A 16,059-nucleotide genomic window follows, 5' to 3' on the forward strand; every position below is an offset into this window, starting at 1 on the left:
ATACGTGTTTCATTCAGCGTGTGCAAGGAGCAAAATTAAAAGAGCAACCTTTGACTTGTGCAGCACTACTGCTGCATAAGCTGTGGCTCTTCTACTTTGTAACCCCTGAGGGGGGGTTAAAGGTTACCTTTGAAATTGGTTCAAGTAGGCTTCGGCCTACACTCTGCTCCCCCTGCAGAGCCCGGGCTCCAACACCGCCAGTTGGGGCCCGGTACTGCTAGCTGCACAGAGCCAAACACCAGCCAATGTGTCAGTGGGGTTCAGCACCGCCAGCTGTTCCCCTGCTGTGCAGCCGGCAACGTGTCCTGCAACAGCCACGCAGGCACAACAGACCCAAAGCTGCCGCCAGTGCAGGCTACGGCCTACACTCTGCTCCATCTCCTCCTCCTGCTGACCCCGGGCTCTAACACCGCCAGTTGGGGCCCAGTACTGCTAGCTGCACAGAGAAAAACACCAGCCAATGTGTCAGTGGGGTTCAGCACCGCCAGCTGTTCCCCTGCTGTGCAGCCGGCATCGTGTCCTGCAAAAGCCACGCAGACACTTGCTCTTGTACCTTCTGCTCCCCATCCTGGTTCCAGTACCGTCAGCTGGTTCCGGGCAGAGCCTTTGGCTTAGGTGCCTCCCTCTGGGTATCCGAGTTCCACCAACGTCAGGTGGTCCTTGGTAGTGCTTTCAGGCACGGGTACCTCCTGCTTAGTAACCGGGTTCCAGTAACGTCAGCTGGTCTTCGGTAGTTCCATTGGCTCTTGGACCTTCGGCTACCCATCCGGGTTCCAGCACCGTCAGCTGGTTCTCGGCAGTGTCTTTTGCTCTTGTACCTTCTGCTCCCCATCCTGGTTCCAGTACCGTCAGCTGGTTCCGGGCAGAGCCTTTGGCTTAGGTGCCTCCCTCTGGGTATCCGAGTTCCACCAACGTCAGGTGGTCCTTGGTAGTGCTTTCAGGCACGGGTACCTCCTGCTTAGTAACCGGGTTCCAGTAACGTCAGCTGGTCCTCGGTAGTTCCATTGGCTCTTGGACCTTCGGGTAGCCATCCGAGTTCCAGTTCCATCAGCTGGTTCTCGGCATTTTCTCAGCCTTCTTGTACCTTCTGCTACATTTCCAAGTTCAAGAGACTAAACACGATGACCCGGAAGACCACCCCTAAGATGACGACGACACCAGAGACGACAACCACCGTGATGACGACGACCCTGGAGACGATGACCCCGAAGACCACCCCGATGACGACGACCCCGGAGACGACGACCCTGAAGACCACCCCGATGAGGACGACCCCGGAGACGACGACCCTGGAGACGACGACGACCTGGAAGACCGAGAAGCAGAAGAACAAGAGGCTGCAGAACAAAGAGCAGAAGAACATTAAGCATAACACTAAATATCAGAGCAAAAAATATTATCTAAATTATAAGCAGAAGAAGACTAAGCAGTGTATGGGGGTGAGTCCGTTCCTCCTCGTGGTGCCCCTGGATAAAGCCTGATGCTGCAGGCCAAACTGAACGCGGACAAATGTAACTCTTTTGTGACAGGCAGAACGGAAGGTGTAATCTTCAAACTTTTATAGATAACAACTACGGGAATGCCTGTCACAAATTAGAATATGATGAAGAAGTAGAATATGATGAAGATAATAGTAAAATAAAAAGAATATGAACAATGTAACCAAAAAAATAATAGGTAGAAGATGAAGAAGAAGATGAATAAGGTGAAGAAGTTGATGTCAAAGAAGCTGATGATGAGGATAATGAAGAAGAAAGTGTGGGAGAAGTAAAAAAGAAGGTGAAGGGCGTGGAAGTAGTGAAACATCAATATCTGACAAAATAAAAAAAAAATTTACATAGTCAAAATCTTTCTAACGCCGAACGTCATAAAAAAAAAACAAAAACCTGCTATTCTATTACATTGGGCTAAACCTCTGTGCCTTTAATGTCTCCGCCACGTCCCCCAATACATCCTACATTATTCTTAGTTGTTTTCCTTCATGTAGAATGAACCTACAAGTTTATAAAGGGTTTATTTTAATTCCGATATTTTCGTCCCATTGACTTGCATTGGGATCGGGTATCGGATTAGATCCGATATTTTGACGGTATCGGCCGATACTTTCCGATACCGATACTTTCCGATATCGGAAAGTATCGCTCAACACTAGTTGTAAGCTTTCTTGAAGAGGTGGGTTTTCAGGTTTCTTCTGAAGGAATCAAATGTAGTGGATAACCAGATGTGCTGGGGCACAGAATTCCAGAGGATGGGAGATATCCAGGAGAAGTCTTGGAGGTGATTGGATGAGGAGCGAATAAGCATGGAGGAGAGAAGTAGGTCTTGGAAGGACTGGAGATTACATGAGGGAAGATATTGAGAGATTAGTTTGGAAGTATACGGAGGAGAAAAGTTATGGATGGCTTTGTAGGCCAGTGTTAGTAGTTTAAACTGGATATGCTGGGATATTGGGAGCCAGTGAAGGGATTTTCAAAGAGGGGAAGCAGGAGTGTAGCAAGGAGAGAGATTAATTAGTCGGGCAGCAGAGTTAAGGACGGGCTGGAGGGGTGCAAGAGTGTTAGAAGGTAGGCCACAAAGGAGGATGTTGCAGTAGTCAAGGCGGGAGATGATTAGGGCATGCACAAGCATTTTGATAAAGTGAGGGTTGAGGAAAGGATGGATTCTGGAAATATTTTTGAGCTGGAGGCGACAGGAGGTGGCGAGATCTTGGATGTGTGGTTTGAAGGACAGAACAGAGTCAAGGGTTACTTCGAGGCAGCAGATTTTGGGGACAGGGGAAAGTGTGATTTCATTTATTTTGATAGCTAGATCAGGTAGGGAAGATATGCGAGATGGAGGAAAGATAATTAGTTCAGATTTGTCCACATTGAGCTTGAGGAAGCGAGAGGAGAAGAAAGAGGATATGGCTGATAGCCACTCTGAGATTCTGGAGAGCAGAGAGATGACAACTGGGCCAGAGAGTTAGATTTGAGTGTCATCAGCATATAGATGGTACTGGAATCCATAGGACCTTATGAGTTCTCCCAGGCCGAGTGTATAGATTGAGAAGAGTAAGGGTCCTAGGACAGAGCCTTGAAGGACACCAACAGAGAGGGGGCGAGATGAAGAGGTAGTATGGGAGTAGGAAATGCTAAATGTGTGGTTGGTAATGTATGAGGAGATCCAAGATAGGGCAAGGTCTTTGACACCAAAGGAAGAGAGGATCTGTAGTAGGAGGCAGTGGTCAACTGTGTCGAAGGCAGAGGACAGGTCTAGAAGGAGGAGTATAGCGAATTGTCTGTTAGCTTTGGCTGTAAGTAAGTCTTTAGTAATTTTGGTCAGGGCAGTCTCAGTGGAATGGTGGGGACCGAAGCCAGATTGTAGGTTGTTGAAGAGAGAGTTAGATGCAAAGTGAGAGGAAAGTTCAGCATGGACGTGCTGCTCAATGAGTTTGGAAGCAAATGGGAGCAAAGATATGGGGCGATAGCTGGACATAGCACTTGGGTCAAGGGATGGCTTTTTGAGGATAGGTGTGATTGTCGCATGTTTGAAAGCAGAGGGGAAGGTACCAGAAGTTAGTGATAGGTTGAAGAGATGGGTTAGGGATGGGATTAGTGTGGTGGTGAGGATGGGGAGGAGGTGGGATGGGATGGGGTCAAAGTGCACAAGTGGTGATGTGTGATTTGGAGAGAAGATGAGCAAGCTCCCCTTCAGTGATTTTGGAGAGGGAAGTTATGGGGTTAGGGCATTGGTCTGGTATACAAAGGGGTTGTGGTGGTTTGACAACAAAGACTTGCCTTGTTTGGTCTATCTTATTTTTGAAGTGCGTGGCAAAGTCCTCAGCAACGATTAGGGAACTCGGGGGGCAGTGGTGGGCAGAGGAGGGAGTTAAAAGTGTTGAACAACTGTTTGGGGTTGTGGGATAAAGAAGATACGAGGGATGTAACATAGGCCTGTTTAGCAGAGGTGAGAGCTGATTTGAATACAAGTGTTGCTTGTTTGAGTGCAATGAAATCATCTTGTGAATGCGTTTTCTTCCAATGCCATTCTGCAATTCTGGATACATGCCGAAGCTTTTTAGTGATGTTATTGTGCTAGGGCTGTCTATTGATTCGTCACACTCTGCTGTGCATGACAGGGGCGCCCGAGTCGATGTCTGATGCGAGAGTGGCATTGTAGAAACTAGTGGCATTGTCTGTGTCATGCAGTGAAGCTATCGTGGCTGAATAGAGTCAGAGAGCGTGTGGGTGTTGAGGTGTGCGAGGTTTCTGCGGGGGGTGTGCATGTTACTGAACATGGGTGTCAGGTGAGGAGGACAGGGACGAGAAAGTGAGTAGATGGTAGTCAGATAGAGGGAGAGGGGAGGTTGTGAAGTTAGATAGGGAGCAGAGACGGGTGAAGACCAGGTCTAATGTATGTCCGTCTGTGTGGGTGGCTGTGGAGGACCACTGAGTAAGTCCAAAAGATGAAGTAAGGGACAGGAGTTTGGAGGCTGCTGATTGGTGGGTGTCAATGGGGATGTTGAAGTCACCCATGATGATGGTGGGAATGTCAGCAGACAGAAAGTGAAGGAGCCAGGTGGAGAAATGGTCAATAAAGGCAGTGGTCGGGCCCGGAGGTTGGTATATGACTGCCATTGTATATTACCTGACTAGATATGAAATCAACCTTTAATAGTAATCTATTGCTTGTAAGATAAAAGGAAAGAAAGCTTGCTAAATAAACTGACAATTTTATCTTATACAGTAATGATGAGCATAACGCTATAATATCTAAGTGGATACAAGTGAGACCTGAGGCAGAGAAGACAATATTAGCAAGGAAAAAAGTGAGCACATCAAGTAGCATCCTAATCCTGTGATTCAATACATAATAATACTGCTATATTATTAGTTATTGGGGTCTACTTTGACCCATCTACTTATGTTAGAAAGGATCCAATGATGAGTTGATTACAAAATGTGTTTGTGTGTGTTTCTAGTAAACAATTGTAATATCTAGGGAAACATGGTAGTAATACCTGGAAATAGCAAGTCTTCCGAAACAATGTGTTATCAGAAAACATAATACATGTACTATTTAAATCACGGTTTTATCTTAAGTATTATCTTTATTAGGTATTTTTATTTTTTACAATGTCTCTGTTTTTTTTAGATCTATATATAACCATTATTGACATCCCTATGAGATATTTCTGTGTTTGATTAGTGGCTGCTTTGGTGCCAATACCACATATAGATATGATCAGATGTCTGTACAGTCTGTGTGATGTATATGTTCATTTGATAGGGAGGCAGCAGAACTGGTTGGATTATTTCTTCTTGATACTTTTTGCCCACTTTAATGTCCTCATACCCCGGGTGACACATCTAGATGAACCTGAGGTTCCCTACTGATCACATACACTTTGCTACTTTTGGCAATTTTAAGCCTGACCTGGGTAGAACTGGGATATAACAGAGTAAGTTAAAGCCAACCCAGTGTAACTTTCCAGATTTGGCCCAGGCCAGAGTATACCCTGGGGGATAAACTGTCCTAGGCCAAACTATACCCAGGGGTATAAAATAGCAAAGGCCAAACTATACCCTTCCAGGCTACAATTGTCATGTCGGACGCTGTTCACACTAGGGCGTCCGACAGACAGCAGTAATTCCACTTACGTCCACTACACACTCAGTGGCGTCGGCTAGATTTTATCCAGCTTGCTCAGGGCTAATCTAGCTGGTAATCAGAAGGCTGGGCCACGCCCACGGCCTTTAAATAGTCGCACTGGACTTGGCAATATACCCCTCTATTTTCTGAGCCCTTGTAAATGAGATAAATTTTAAATGCCATTTTTTATTAACTTAAAACTGACTTACACGTAGTGGGAAGGTATTTGTGTTGTTAATCATATGATGAAGATTGATCTTACAATACAATGTGACTGGTAATGGACAACAGTCATTACATCTGAGAGTACACTGTTGTCCATTAAGATAAGTACTTTTACCTTAGAATGCAATTGTAACCTAATCTTAACACGTTGCTGGTTTTCTTTTCTCATCCTAGTCTTTAATTGGTTGAAAAGTGTGCAAATCTCTTTCTATCATACTCAGACACGCAGCTGTTATTTGTCATGGGGTTACCATGACAGAAAGGAGCCAGAAGATCACGCCTTCTGATTTCTCCTACTCCTATTATAAGCACTTCATCTTCTGATTAAATGGTTCAAATTTCTTTTGACAGTGCAGGAGTTAATCTGCTCTGTTGAAAGCTCCAGGCATTAAGACTCTCAGCTGTGCACTGTTAGCCACTCCCATCTCCTATATAAACTAAACCCTGGCTAGCACTCATTGGCAGAGCTAGCTTATACTGCATGGCTGAAGGTTGGTTTATAAGAGAAGGTGGTTGGTGGGTTTATCAGTTACTGTTGCTAGGTTTTAAGCGTGTGATAACTCCTTTTCTTCCTCTACTTTGGTTTAACCCCATCCTCTACTCCCCAGTGCATCTCTCTGTTTATGTGTGAGCATATTTGTATATTTGGCATTTTTCATTAGCCCTGTTCATATTACGTTGTTAGTCTAGTTGGTATATTATGGTAAACTACTATTCCCCTATTCGCTGGGTGGGAGAACGGTGCAGACTGAGGGCGGATTCAGGAGTTAAGGCCAGGTACGTGGCCCCAGCATCTTCACCATCAGAAGTAATCATGGAACAGGGCAAGCTAGGGCACCCCTAGTATTAGGGAAAGGGAATAAGCCCATGTTCCCGGGACACCCGGCAACAGAGTCGTAACACTATTAATGTGTAACTACTGATAAGTGCAGTAGGATTCTTTATCTCATTATATCTTTGCGAAAGTTTAATATTTTTACTGATTGAAGTTTTTGGGGTTCAAAAGTCTGTGTTTAGAATTTTAAGGTTTCAGTCAGTTATCTTCTCATATAACTTACCTGGGAAACCTGAACCCCAAATAAGATGTTGGAAAAATAAGCAATTCTTGCATATATCACTCAATGCTGCTGATATCAAGGGGGTATAATCTGGCATGAGGGGGTTTGAAATGGCCTAGGCCTACTCCATGTCTCTGAGTATAAATTGCCCTAGGCCATAATATACATGGGGTATAAACAAGCCTAGGACGGTTTAATCCCGAGTATAGTCTGATCTCGGGGTATAATATGGCCTGTTACACCGGTAAAGTCATCGTAATATATACCACAAAAGTGCAGCAAATTACACCAGAAATATATGTCGGCCTAGGGCCAGACTAATATGGTGCAGGAAGATGGCAGTTGTAAGATTCGCTGAATTCAGTAATAACTGTACACTTTTTAATTAGTGTGATATATCTTCCTTCATCGCTCCTTTCATTTAAACTGACACACAAATTGCTAATCTTATCAAATCTGGTGTTAGTGTTGTATTCTGACTTCATTTCACATTTTATTTTTGAACAATTATTACGGTAATTGGTATTTTGTGCATAGCTATAAATGGTTCACCTCTTTTAAAAATTTTTATAAATTCAAGCAGCTCTTTGCCTGCAAACAAGTAAACAAGTATTTTGTGCACATCATGCTAATGGGTGACTTTTATCCTCTATCTCTTGACATATCCACTTACAGAGGAATTGCTAATTTCAGCTTTCTGTGTTCATTCAGGCATCACAAACACTTAAAATCATAGGTCAAACAGGGACTTGCATTGGGTCTATAGGACATTAGTCAATGGTTGTCAAGTAAGAATCAATAATTAGCCTGTTAGCAGCCTGTGGCAACATCTAATTATTTAATTGTCATTTTTCAGACATGATTATATATCCCCCATTTATTATTTGCATCATAATCACAAGTTTGTTTCATTAAATAGCTATTACTTTATTGTCAGAAATTATGAATACATTTATTACTTTTATACAGTTGCACCGAAAAATGTATGCACATGCAGTACGCACAGAGATACAAACATGATCATCCATCCGTGTGAATCATGAATATACAGACATAATCCATACATGCATGTACTTACACAGCAACACATGCATACAGTATATACACATTCATGCCACACATGCAACTTGGAACTTTATACTAGAAAAAATGATTAATTACTTTATAAAAATGCGTACATTAAAGATCTTTATCAAAGATTAGCTTAACATTTGCAATTTTGCTGATTTAGAGCTGTATTCGCCCCAGTAGACCAAGAGCACTATTTGAGTTAATTTTTTTACACTATTGCATGTTCTAATTTCTGTCTTTACTAGAAAAAAAAAGAGCAAGCTGCATTGATTTAATACATGTAAGGGAATTTTCATGTTTTATTAAATATATATACTGAATTTGCCGTGGGTTAAAATTAAAAGGGGCTCTCTGGGAGTAGCACATACAGTTTACTGAATTGATTGCACTTTGTGAAATGTCATATGTACTGATTATAGCCCACAGAATAGACCTTACAGGAGATGTTTATATCTGATTCTGCTTTCGCTCATATGAAGTGTGGCAAACATTGTCCGAGAAATGTTTAGATGGTGATCTAATAATTTTTGGAATGCCCAGTTGTCACGAGGATAATGCAACAGAGTAGGGTCAAATGATCACATCGTCTGGTGACACACCTGTGATTGTTAGAACGGCTTCACCGTCCTATTAACAGTTTTGGCTTTCTTTACTCTGGCTCCAAGGGTTAAACTGCTTAGTTGGACTTCTGGAATTCTTTGTGATGGGTGGTATCAGCTGTTCTTAGTTTGGTTTTGGAGGAGTAGTTCATGTTTGGAGAGATGTTCTTGAGATGCTGCGTGTAGTTGGTTTGAGTGCTTATCCTTTTGTTCACCTATTGGATTTTTCCTACCTATCCCTCCTTTGTGTTCCACTCTGTTGTTTTGTGAATGTATTTGTATGATTGTAGTTTTCTTTTATCCCTGTCTGTCTGGTTTGTGTAATCCTATACACTTCGGACTCACACCTTCCTGGTTGGGGGAGGGAATAGATACTGGCTAAGATTGGAGCATAGCAAGGTACATGACTCCAGCGTCTTTACCTTCTGGGGTAATACAGGGACAGGGAAAGACTAGGGCACCCCTTAGTTCAAGGGATCAAGTAAGCGCCCACAGTCCTTAGTCATTGCATGACATTATCACTGGGTGTACCTTTTTGGACCCATAATAGATCATGTGGCTGCTCTGGCATGGCAGCTAAAACAACCCAGCCTGGACGTGGCGGACTTGTGCTCAGTCGGTTTGCAGCACCCATTAACTCATGGCTCAGGCAGCCCCTGGTGGAAACTAAGATCACTCTGCCAGATAGGTTATCTGGGGTTGGGATAAGTGCAGGGTTTTCAGGGAGGCCTGTAAGCTTTATTTTAGGTTGCATCCTTTCTGCTCAGGTACCATGAAGCAACTTCTCATTTCCAGGGTGACCCTCAAGCCTAGAAATTTTTTCTCCCATCTGATTTCCAAGCACTTCAGATGGTCAAGGAAATTTATCAGGCACTGGGTTTTATCTATGATGACCCCGACCTTGTCTCTCTGGCTGAGTCAAAACTTTTTCAGCTTCAGTAGGGAGACTAGCCAGTGGAGGAGTATTGCTCTGAGTTCCGTAGGTAGTCTATGGATACTAGGTGGAATGACCCCTTGCTCCATAGGTATTTCACTCAGGATTTTCAGGATATATGTCTTCAGGTAGGAGCCATGCACACTGAATCCATAAAATGTTATGCGTAGGCTTACCCTTCCCAGTGGTCCTTGGCCTACCTTGGCTCATGCAACACAATCCTATAGTAGACTGAAAGGCATGGGAGGTAGTGAGATGGAGCAATTACTGTCAAAATAATTGCATGAGCACTGGTTTATCCATGGTACCTAACCAGATCTCTGCTGGAGTATGTGTTTGATTACGATAATGTGTTTTTGCAACAAAGTTGTCAAGAACTACAACCTCATCGCCCTTATGATTGCTCAGTCATTCTGATTCCTGGGGCTAAGTTGCCTAAAAGCAGGTTGTATAATACTTCAGGTCCTGAGAGGCAGGCCATGAAAGGTTATTTTACAGAGATCCTAGCTAAGGGACATATCAGACCCTCCTCATTTTTGATGGTGGCTGTTTTTCTTTAAGAAAAATTTTGGGTGGCTGCATCCCTACCTGGATTTCTGGAAACTAAATCAGATCATTGTTCGGGATCCATACCATCTCCCTCTCATTCTGGATCTCTTTAATTAGATCATCAGGGCTAACTGGTTTTCCAAATTGGACCTTAGGGACTTATTATCTCATCCATATTAAGGAGGGGAAGGAGCGGAAGACTGCTTTTAATACACCAAAGGGACACTATGAAACCTTGTTATGCCATTTGGGCTTACCAATGCTCTTGCTGTGTTTCAGAACTTTGTAAATGATATTTTCCATCATAAGGCAGGTAGATTTGTGGTAGTCTATCTGGATGACATATTGATTTACTCGACGGACCTTGAGTCATATCAGGTACATGTCAGGAAGGTCCTAAAAAACTCAAGGAAAATAAACTTTATGTCAAGTCAGAAAATGTATGTTTACTGTTCAGGTGATTCCTTTTCTGTGATATCTATTATTTTCCACCGGCTTTTGTATGGATTCCAGAAAATTCCAGGCGGTACTGGATTGGGATCTGTTATGATCCTTAGTGGCTGAGGATCACGAATAGACCAGCAAGTGAATAAACTAAGGACAAGCTCTAGGGTGATGGTAACTGGACTGATCGCAAATCTGAACCTATCCAAAACAACTAGAGGTAGCCGGTGAACGTGCCTAAAAAATTCCTAGACGTCTCGAGCCAGCCTGAGGAACTAGCTACCCCTAAAGAGAAAGAAAGACCTCGCTTGCCTCCAGAGAAATAATCCCCAAAGATATAGAAGTGTTGTGAATTTGGATTCTGGGCTCCCCCGGTGGCTACTGGTGGAATTGAACTTGTGACATCATCTTCCCTGTTCACCTGTTCTGATTAGATCTGGGTGTCGCTATATAACCTGGCTTCTCTGTTAGATGCTTGCCGGTCAACAATGTTATCAGAAGCCTCTCTGTGCTTGTTCCTGCTCCCAGACATCTACTAGATAAGTTGGACATTCGTCCATGTTTTGTTTTTGTATTTTGGTTCCAGTTCACAGCTGCAGTTTCGTTACTGTGTCTGGAAAGCTCTTGTTGATCAGGAATTGCCACTCTGGTATTATGAGTTAATGCCAGAGTCCTAAAGTAATTTCTGGATGTGTTTTGTTAGGGTTTTCTACTGACCATGAAAGTATGCTTTCTGTTTTCTGCTATCTAGAAAGCGGACCTCAAATTTGCTAAAACTATTTTCCTGCTGCGTTTGTTGTTTCATCTCATATCACCGCCAATATATGTGCAGGGCTTCTGTCTCCTTTTGGGCATTTCTCTAGAGGTGAGTCAGGTCTTATATTTCCCTCTGCTAGCATTATTTAGTTCTCCGGCCGGCGCTGGGCATATAGGGATAAAAAGTAGGACATGCTACCTGGCTACTTCTAGATGATGCGGTAGGTTTAGTTCATGGTCAGTACAGTTACATCTTCCAAGAGCTTGTTCCTATAGAGGCTTATGCTAGTTCTCTGGCCATGGAGATCATGACAGTTTGACCGGCCCACTAAAGGGTTAAAATCCTTGGCTGAGAAAGGAGAGAAATAAGAAGTCTGCTGAGAGTTTTTTTTTTTTTTTTTTTTCCTCTGTGCTCTTAATTGGATCACTTGCCAGTCTGTCTATGCTGCAGTCTTTCTTTTTTTTCTCTCTCCTTATAATCTTTGAATGGCTTTGTGTTCACCTGTTAATAATGGATCTTCAGAGTGTAACTGCAGGTTTGAATAATCTCACCACGAAAGTACAAAATTTGCAAGATTTTATTATTCATGCTCCGGTATCTGAGCCGAGAATTCCTTTGCCGGAATTCTTCTCAGGGAATAGATCTAGCTTTCAGAATTTTAGAAATAATTGTAAGCTATTTTTGTCCCTGAAATCTCGTTCTGCTGGAGACTCTGCACAGCAGGTTGGGATTGTGATTTCCTTGCTCCGCGGCGATCCTCAAGACTGGGCTTTTGCATTGGCACCAGGGGATCCTGCGTTGCGCAATGTGGATGCGTTTTTTTTGGCCTTGGGCTTGCTGTATGAGGAACCTCATTTGGAACTTCAGGCAGAAAAAACTTTGATGTCCCTATCGCAGGGGCAAGATGAAGCTGAAATTTACTGCCAAAGATTCCGTAAATGGTCTGTGCTTACTCAGTGGAATGAGTGTGCCTTGGCGGCTACTTTCAGAGAGGGTCTCTCTGATGCCATTAAGGATGTTATGGTGGGGTTCCCTGTGCCTGCGGGTCTGAATGAGTCCATGACAATGGCCATTCAGATCGATAGGCGTCTGCGGGAGCGCAAACCTGTGCACCATCTGGCGGTGTCCACTGAGAAGACGCCAGAAAGCATGCAGTGTGATAGAATTCTGTCCAGAAGCGAGCGGCAGAATTTTAGACGGAAAAATGGGTTGTGTTTCTATTGTGGGGATTCTACTCATGTTATATCAGCGTGCTCTAAGCGTACTAAAAAGCTTGATAAATCCGTTTCCATTGGCACTTTACAGTCTAAATTTATTTTGTCTGTGACCCTGATTTGCTCTTTGTCATCTATTACTACTGACGCCTATATCGACTCTGGCGCCGCTTTGAGTCTTATGGATTGGTCCTTTGCCAATCGTTGTGGGTATGATTTAGAGCCTTTGGAAACTCTTATTCCTCTGAAGGGGATTGACTCCACCCCATTGGCTAATAATAAACCACAATACTGGACACAAGTGACTATGTGTATTAATCCGGATCACCAGGAGACTATTCGTTTTCTAGTGCTGTATAATCTACATGAGGATTTGGTGCTGGGATTGCCATGGCTGCAGTCTCACAACCCAGTCCTTGACTGGAGAGCTATGTCTGTGTTGAGCTGGGGATGTAAGGGGACTCATGGGGACGTACCTTTGGTGTCCATTTCATCATCTATTCCCTCTGAAATCCCTGAGTTCCTGTCTGATTATCGTGACGTCTTTGAAGAACCCAAGCTGGGTTCACTACCTCCGCACCGTGAGTGCGATTGTGCTATAGATTTAATTCCGGGTAGTAAATACCCAAAGGGTCGTTTATTTAATCTGTCTGTGCCTGAACATACTGCTATGCGAGAATATATAAAGGAGTCCTTGGAAAAGGGACATATTCGTCCATCGTCATCTCCCTTAGGAGCCGGTTTTTTCTTTGTGTCAAAAAAAGACGGCTCTTTGAGACCATGTATTGATTATCGGCTTTTGAATAAAATCACGGTTAAATATCAATACCCATTGCCGTTGCTGACTGATTTGTTTGCTCGCATAAAGGGGGCCAAGTGGTTCTCTAAGATTGATCTCCGTGGGGCGTATAATTTGGTGCGGATCAGGCAGGGGGATGAGTGGAAAACCGCATTTAATACGCCCGAGGGCCACTTTGAGTATTTGGTGATGCCTTTTGGTCTTTCTAATGCCCCTTCAGTCTTCCAGTCCTTTATGCATGATATTTTCCGCGATTTTTTGGATAAATTTATGATAGTGTATCTGGATGATATTCTGATTTTTTCGGATGACTGGGACTCTCATGTCCGGCAAGTTAAGAGGGTTTTTCAGGTTTTGCGGTCTAATTCTCTGTGTGTCAAGGGTTCTAAGTGCGTTTTTGGGGTTCAGAGAATTTCCTTTTTGGGATATATTTTTTCTCCCTCTTCCATTGAGATGGATCCTGTCAAGGTTCAAGCTATTTGTGATTGGACGCAGCCCTCTTCTCTTAAAGGTCTTCAGAGATTTTTGGGCTTTGCCAACTTTTATCGTCGATTTATTTCTGGTTTTTCGGATGTCGTTAAGCCATTGACCGATTTGACTAGACAGGGTGCTGATGTTGCTAATTGGTCCCCTGATGCTGTGGAGGCCTTTCAGGAGCTTAAGCGCCGTTTTTCTTCTGCCCCTGTGTTGCGTCAGCCTGATGTGACTCTTCCTTTTCAGGTTGAGGTCGACGCTTCTGAGATCGGAGCTGGGGCAGTGTTGTCGCAGAAAAGTTCTGACTGCGCCGTGATGAGGCCTTGTGCCTTCTTTTCCCGTAAATTTTCGCCCGCTGAGCGGAATTATGATGTTGGGAATCGGGAGCTTTTGGCCATGAAGTGGGCGTTTGAGGAGTGGCGCCATTGGCTCGAGGGGGCCAGACATCAGGTGGTGGTATTGACTGACCACAAAAATTTGATTTATCTTGAGACCGCCAGGCGCCTGAATCCTAGACAGGCGCGCTGGTCGTTGTTTTTTTCTCGGTTTGATTTTGTGGTATCGTACCTACCAGGTTCTAAGAATGTTAAGGCGGATGCCCTTTCTAGGAGTTTTGAGCCTGATTCACCTGGCAACTCTGACCCCACAGGTGTTCTTGGGGAGGGAGTTATCTTGTCAGCTGTTTCTCCAGACCTGCGGCGGGCCTTGCAGGAGTTTCAGGCGGATAGACCGGATCGTTGTCCGCCTGATAGGCTGTTTGTTCCTGATGATTGGACCAGTAGAGTCATCTCTGAGGTGCATTCTTCTGCGTTGGCAGGTCATCCTGGAATTTTTGGTACCAGGGATTTGGTGGCAAGATCCTTCTGGTGGCCTTCCCTGTCACGAGATGTGCGAGGCTTTGTGCAGTCTTGTGACGTTTGTGCTCGGGCCAAGCCTTGTTGTTCTCGGGCTAGTGGATTGTTGTTGCCCTTGCCTGTTCCTAAGAGGCCTTGGACACACATCTCGATGGATTTTATTTCAGATCTGCCTGTTTCTCAGAAGATGTCTGTCATCTGGGTGGTGTGTGACCGTTTTTCTAAGATGGTTCATTTGGTTCCCCTGCCCAAATTGCCTTCTTCTTCCGAGTTGGTGCCCCTGTTTTTTCAAAATGTTGTTCGTTTGCATGGTATTCCTGAGAATATCGTTTCTGACAGAGGAACCCAATTTGTGTCTAGATTTTGGCGGGCATTTTGTGCTAGGATGGGCATAGATTTGTCTTTTTCGTCTGCTTTTCACCCTCAGACTAATGGCCAGACCGAGCGGACTAATCAGACCCTGGAGACATATCTGAGGTGTTTTGTGTCTGCTGACCAGGATGATTGGGTTGCTTTTTTGCCATTGGCGGAGTTCGCCCTCAATAATCGGGCCAGCTCTGCCACCTTGGTTTCCCCGTTTTTCTGTAATTCGGGGTTCCATCCTCGATTTTCCTCCGGTCAGATGGAATCCTCGGATTGTCCTGGAGTGGATGCGGTGGTGGAGAGATTGCATCATATCTGGGGGCAGGTGATGGACAATTTAAAGTTGTCCCAGGAGAAGACTCAGCTTTTTGCCAACCGTCACCGTCGTGTTGGTCCTCGGCTTTGTGTTGGAGATTTGGTGTGGTTGTCTTCTCGTTTTGTCCCTATGAGGGTCTCATCTCCTAAGTTTAAGCCTCGGTTCATCGGTCCGTATAAAATATTGGAGATTCTTAACCCTGTTTCCTTCCGTTTGGACCTCCCTGCATCCTTTTCTATTCATAACGTTTTTCATCGGTCGTTATTGCGCAGGTATGAGGCACCGGTTGTGCCTTCCGTTGAGCCTCCTGCTCCGGTGTTGGTTGAGGGTGAGTTGGAGTACGTTGTGGAAAAAATCCTAGACTCCCGTGTTTCCAGACGGAGACTCCAGTATCTGGTCAAGTGGAAGGGATACGGCCAGGAGGATAATTCTTGGGTCACTGCATCTGATGTTCATGCCTCTGATCTGGTTCGTGCCTTTCATAGGGCCCATCCTGATCGCCCTGGTGGTTCTGGTGAGGGTTCGGTGCCCCCTCCTTGAGGGGGGGGTACTGTTGTGAATTTGGATTCTGGGCTCCCCCGGTGGCTACTGGTGGAATTGAACTTGTGACATCATCTTCCCTGTTCACCTGTTCTGATTAGATCTGGGTGTCGCTATATAACCTGGCTTCTCTGTTAGATGCTTGCCGGTCAACAATGTTATCAGAAGCCTCTCTGTGCTTGTTCCTGCTCCCAGACATCTACTAGATAAGTTGGACATTCGTCCATGTTT

Source organism: Ranitomeya variabilis, chromosome 3, assembly GCF_051348905.1.
Source record: "Ranitomeya variabilis isolate aRanVar5 chromosome 3, aRanVar5.hap1, whole genome shotgun sequence".
Taxonomy (NCBI): domain Eukaryota; kingdom Metazoa; phylum Chordata; class Amphibia; order Anura; family Dendrobatidae; genus Ranitomeya; species Ranitomeya variabilis.